Below are 6049 nucleotides of genomic sequence, written 5' to 3'. Positions count from 1 at the left end.
TCCCTCCCTCCTTCCTTCCCTCCCTCCCTCCTTCCTTCCCTCCCTCCCTCCCTCCTTCCTTCTTTCCCTCCCTCCCTTCCTGTCTTTTTTTCTTTCTTTCTTTTCTTTCTGTCTGTCTCACTCTGTCACCCAGATTGAAGTGCAGTGGGACAATCATGGCTCACTGTAGCCTCTACCTCTTGGGTTCAAGTGATCCTTCCACCTTAGCCTCCCCAGTAGCTGGGACTATCGGTACGTACTACCACACCCAGCTAATTCCTTTACTTTTTGAAGAGATGAGGATCTTACTATGTTGCCCAGGCAGGTCTCAAACTCCTGGGCTCAAGCAGTCCTCCTGCCTCAGGCTTCCCAGAGTGCTGAGATTATAGGCATGAACCACCATACCCAGCCTGAGAATCTTTATCATCAGTGGGTGTTTGATTTTGTCAGGTGCTTTTTTGGGGGGGCACCTAATGAAATTATCTTTTTTTCAAAAAAACCTGTTAATATGAATTACATTGATTGAATTCAAACTTTTAAACAACCTTGCTTTGCTAGGATAAACTGTATTTGGTCATGATGTAATAACCTTTTTATATATTGCTGGTTTTGATTTGCTAACATTTTGTTAACAATTTTTGAGTTTGTGTTCATGAGACATGTTTGTCTGTAGTTTTCTTGTATTTTTTCCCCTGGTTTTAGTATTGGGATAATGGTGGCCTCATGAAATGAATTGGGAAGTGTTCTCCAGTTTTTTGAAAGAATTTGTGTAGAATTGGTATTGACCCAATGTCATCTTGCTTGTATTGTTTTCAGTGAGAAGCCTGATGTCATTTTTATCTTTATCTCTGTTCCTCTGTACATAATCTATCTTTTTTTTTTTCCCCAAGACGGAGTCTCACTCTGTCTCCCAGGCTAGAGTGCAGTGGTACGATCTCGGCTCACTGCCACCTCTGCCTCCCGAGTTCAAGCAATTCTCTTGCCTTGGCCTCCTGAGTAGCTGGGATCATAGGCACCCACCACCATACCCAGCTAATTTTTGTATTTTTCGTAGAGAAGGGGTTTCACCATGTTGGCCAGGCTGGTCTCGAACTCTTGACCTCAAGTGATCCGCCCACCTCAGCCTCCCAAAGTGTTGGGATTACAGGCTTGAGCCACCGTGCCCAGTCCACAATCTATCTTTTTTCCTCTGGTTTCTCTTTATCTTTGTTTAGAGAAAGGATCTTGCTCTGTCACCCAGGCTGGAGTGCTTTGGCACAATCACAGCTCACTGCAGCCTTGACCTCCCAGGCTCGAGCAGTCCCCCCACCTCAGCCTCCTGAGCAGCTGCAACTACAGGTGCTTGCCACCACACCTGGCTAATTTTTGTATTTTTTGTAGAGACAGGGTCTTGCCACGTTTCCCATGCTGGTCTCAAACTCCTGGGCTCAAGCGATCCTCTCACCTTGGCCTCCCCAAGTGTTAGGATTACAGGTGTGAGCCACTGCATCTGGCCTACCAATGATTTTAAATAATTCTGGCCAGGTGCAGTGGCTCGTGCCTATAATTCCAAGACTTTTGGAGGCCAAAGGAAGTGGGTCACTTGAGCCCAGGAGTTTAGACCAGCCTGGACAACATGGCAAAACCCTGTCTCTACAAAAAATACAAAAATTAGCCAGGTGTGGTGGCAAGCACCTGTAGTTGTAGCTGCTGAGGAGGCCGAGTGGGAGGACCACTTGAGCCTGGGAGGTCAAGGTTGCAGTGAGCTGTGATCACACTACTGTACTCCAGCCTGGGTGACAGAATGAGACTCTGTCTCAAAAAAAAAAAGAAAATAAATAAGTAATTTTATTATGATGTGCCTTGTAGTTTTCCTTCATGTTTCTTGTACTGTGGTTCTCCGAGCTTCGTGGATCTTTTGATGTAATTTTGAAAATTATCATTTATTATATTTTCAAAATCCACCCTCCCCTTTATTTTGAGGGCTTCATTTCCACATATTTAGGCCCCTCAGTTTTTCATTTTATATCTTTCTGAGACCATGCCTTCAAGTTCACAAAGCTTTTCTCTTTAGCCCCTGAACTACTGTTATTCCCATGTAGGGTGTTTTTTTTTTAAGTAAATAATTTTAACAAACCTTTGTAGATTTGGTCTTTTTATATTTTCCTTTTTTTTTTTGAGACAGAGTCGCGCTCTGTCACCAGACTGGAGTGCAGTGGTGCGATCTCGGCTGCAATTACAGGCGTGAGCCACCGCGCCTGGCCGGATGTTTTTATATTTTGTATGTCTTTGCTTAACAGGCTCATGCTTTCCTGCAGCTTCTTGAACACATGGAATTTAGTTACAATGAGTGGCTTTAATGTCTCTACCAATATCATCCTATGTCATTTCTGGGTTTGTTTAGACTTTTTGATTTTGATTTTTTAATTTTTTATATTTTTGAGACAAAGTCTCACTCTGTCACTGAGGCTGGAGTGCAGTGGTGTGATCTCAGCTCACTGCAACCTCCGCCCCCTGTGTTGAAGTGATTTTCCTGCCTCGGCCTCCCAAGTAGCTGGAATTACAGGTGTGCTCCACCACGCCCGGCTAATGTTTGTATTTTTAGTAGAGACAGGGTTTCGCCATGTTGGCCAGGCTGGTTTCAAACTCCTGACCTCAGCTGACACTGATTTCAGCCTCACAAAGTTCTGGGATTACAGATGTGAGCTACCACACCTGGCTAATTTTTTTTTTTTTTTTTTTTTTTTTTTTTTTTTTTTTTTTTTTTTTTTTTTTTTTTTTTTTTTTTTTTTTTTTTTTTTTTTTTTTTTTTTTTTTTTTTTTTTTTTTTTTTTTTTTTGCTGCTCATGAGTCATGTTTTTCTGTTTCTTTGCATATCTGGTAATATTTTATTGGATACTAGTAGTGTGGAATTTACCATGTTGTATACTGGATATTTTTAATTCCTTTATATATTTTTTATTTTGTTCTGGGACAGTTACTTGTTGTAGTTTGACGTTCTTGAGCAGGATTTAGCAAACTACTACCTGTGGCCAACTCTGGCCATGCCTTTTCACTTGACTGTGTTTGCTTTTGTGGTATCACTACAGAATAGTTGTGACTGAGAGACTTTATGGCCTGCCAATCTCAAAATATTTATTATCTGATCCTTTGCAGAGAGTTTGCTGACCCTGCTTTTGAAGGCTTGTCTTTAAGCTTTTTAGGCAGGACTGAGCAACCTTTCATGGTTCTAGGGCTAATTTTTCCTCCCTACTGAGGCAGTGCTCTTCTGAGTACTTGAGTACTTGTGTATTGTGAGGCATTTCCACTTTGGCTTGTTGGGAGACAAACCATTCTGGACCTGTGTGTGTTTTCCAGTGATGATTCCACCTGCTTCTGGCCAGTGGTTCTTTCCCTCGCCTTGGGGAGTTTCTGCACATGCGTGTGCTGCTCAGTACTCAGCCGAAGACTCGAGGGGAATCGTCAGCTAGTCTTGGAGCATTTTTTCTCTCTCTCAGTGTACAGCTTTCTGCTCTCCTGTCCTCCCTGGTTATCCCCCCAGTACTCTTCCTGTGAATTCTGGCCGCCTAGCCTCCTGGAGTGCTCAGCTCTGTCTCATCAATTCCTTAGGCTGTGTGTCAGTTCCCCATCCCTGTGCCGCCGGCTCTCGGCAGGCAGGAAGCTGGGCAGCCGTACCACTCACCTCTGTTCCCTTCCCTCGGGGTTCACTGTTTTGGGCTGCTAGTTGTCCGATATCTTAAAACTGCTGTTTCCATATATTTTGTCTTTTTAAAACTTCTTTTGAAGGCCAGAATGGTAAATCTGGTCTCTCTTACTCCATCATAACTGTCTGTGGAAGCGTTTTTTTCTTTTAGAGACAGAGCCTCACTCTGTTGCCAGGCTAGAGTGTGGTGGCGTCATCATAGCTCACTGCAGCCTTGAACTCCTGGGCTCAAGTGATCCTCCTGCCTCTGCCTCCTAAGTAGCTGGGACTACAGGCATGTACCACCACACCTGGCTAATTTTTAAAATTTTTTGTAGAGATGGAGTCTCAACTATGTTGCCCAGACTGCTCTCAAGCTCCCGGTCTCAAGTGATCCTCCTGCCTCAGGCTCCCAAAGCGCTGGGATTTCAGGCATGAGCCACTGTTCCTGGCCTGTTCAACATTGTTAGTACTTAGTGATGAAAGGTAATAGTAGTAAATTCAGTGTCTCTGTTGTCGAAGAGTGTTTATTGGTTCTTTCCCTTGCATTTCATGTCATAGGGCCCTTTCTTTTACTGGCATTCTCACTTTGAATTACTTAGAAGTTTCTTCTAATATCCCTCGATCTCTTTTTTCTTTCTAGTTTTAGATAAAGCTGTCAAAAGAACAGTTATCGTAGAAATAGAAACATTTAAATTACTGGCATGATAGTTTATTTCTTGCTGCAGCCATTCAGAATATCTATTTGTCACTGCCTTGGGTGCTTTGAAGTGAAACTGTGCTTAGATATAAAAAATTTAAAACTCACTTTGATTACATATTAAGTTCACAGTTTTTATGTTGCAGTTCCTGAATTTAGTTCCATCCAAACTGTATGACTAGGCCAGGCGTGATGGCTCATGCCTGTAATCCCAGCACTTTGGGAGGCCGAGGCAGGCGGATCACCTGAGGTCAGGAGTTTGAGACCAGCCTAGCCAACATGGTGAAACTCTGTCTCTACTAAAAATAGAAAAATTAGCTGGATGTGGTGGTGTGTGCCTGTAGTCCCAGCTACTTGGGAGGCCCAGGCAGGAGAATTGCTTGAACCTGAGAGGTGGAGGCTGCAGTGAGCCAAGATTGTGCCACTGCACTCTAGCCTGGGTGACTCCATCTCCCATCTCAAAAAAAAAAAAAAAAAAAAAAGAAAAAAAATGATATGACTCTTTCCAAACTATAAGGATTGTTTAGTGCACTATTTATTTTCACCTGCTTAGTTTTAGACATTTCTGACTCTCCACGGTCCTCAATCATATTATTTATTTTTCTTTTGTTTTGTTACTCTGGTATCATAGCTGGCATCACATATATAAAACCAGCAGTTTTTAAACATACTGACCATGATTATTTTCTCTCTTCAATAATCTCTAATAAAGTTTAAAAAAAGAAAAAAGAAATGGTGACTTTGAAATAGGATATAAGGGTGACTTGGAAGAAATCAAATGGGATATTCAGTGTAGTCTTTTTTAAGGCTTTGAATATTGTCTTGCTGTTTTGGAGATGAGCTTATAACTCCATCAGTACTGCTAAGAACAGAGGAGCTTTGAGAAACATCTTTTCTTTTAGGAGGTGATTTTTCTTGCTAAGTATGTCATAAGAACTTGAAGAATGATCTTAATTTCTCATTTTAAAATGACTGTCAAGTGAGCCAGAATGTTTAACAGGTAAAAGTTAGAACACGTGGATTTGTCAATAAATTTAAACTTGATAGTAGTTGTCATTACTACTAAGTTGTTTGAGTAATATATTATGTTCACATTTTAAATGGATATTGATCTTCATTCAGTGACTAAATTGGAGCGTCTCAATTCTTATGAAATTGCTGATGCTTTTCCTGTTTGCAGGTATGCAACCAGACATAAATTCTAGCCAACATTCCACAGATTTCTTCCTTTCTTCTTTATGCAGTACTCTTTAGGAAGTAAGAATACTTTTGGATGCTAAAATAGCAAAACACGTTGTGTTTACAAAATAAATTTAAAACATATTTATTTGTGTTTTATTTTGTTTTGAAGGTACTTGAAGATTATTGAGTTGCCCTTGACTCAGAGAAAGTTTTGTCAAAGATGTCAGCAGTTGCTGTTACCAGATGACTGGGGCAACATAGTGAGCATCAGGTTCTGGGTGACGTGTCCATCACCCAGTTAAGAAGACCCAGTCAACTCCTTTATCCACTGGAAAACAAGAAGACAAATGCCCAGTATCTGTTTGCTGATCGGAGCTGTCAGTTCTTGGTAGACTTACTTTCTGCCCTTGGATTCAGAAGAGTACTGTGTGTTGGAACACCAAGGTATGTGATATGATTTTTTAAAGAATTATCTTCTCTGCCCTTGGATTCAGAAGAGTACTGTGTGTTGGAACACCAAGGTATGT

The 6049-nt window shown here is 41.4% G+C and overlaps 1 protein-coding gene and 1 long non-coding RNA gene across 3 annotated transcripts in view; one reads left to right on the top strand and one right to left on the bottom strand.

Moving 5' to 3' along the window:
* LOC108525985 (uncharacterized) overlaps nt 1–3813 on the bottom strand; it is a 26547-nt gene extending 22734 nt beyond the window's left edge. Inside the window, exon 1 of the long non-coding RNA XR_001884389.1 lies at nt 3641–3813. This is a non-coding gene — a long non-coding RNA (uncharacterized LOC108525985). The remainder of the gene's footprint in view (nt 1–3640) is intronic.
* Nucleotides 1–6049, top strand: part of ZCCHC4 (zinc finger CCHC-type containing 4) — a 62032-nt gene that overhangs the window by 17112 nt on the left and 38871 nt on the right. The window lies entirely within an intron of this gene.

This window comes from Rhinopithecus bieti, unplaced genomic scaffold (assembly GCF_001698545.2).
Source record: "Rhinopithecus bieti isolate Rb0 unplaced genomic scaffold, ASM169854v2 scaffold_1599, whole genome shotgun sequence".
NCBI classification, from domain to species: domain Eukaryota; kingdom Metazoa; phylum Chordata; class Mammalia; order Primates; family Cercopithecidae; genus Rhinopithecus; species Rhinopithecus bieti.
The sequence above is the reverse complement of the archived record's forward strand: the minus strand, read 5'-3'. Positions and strand labels throughout refer to the sequence as shown.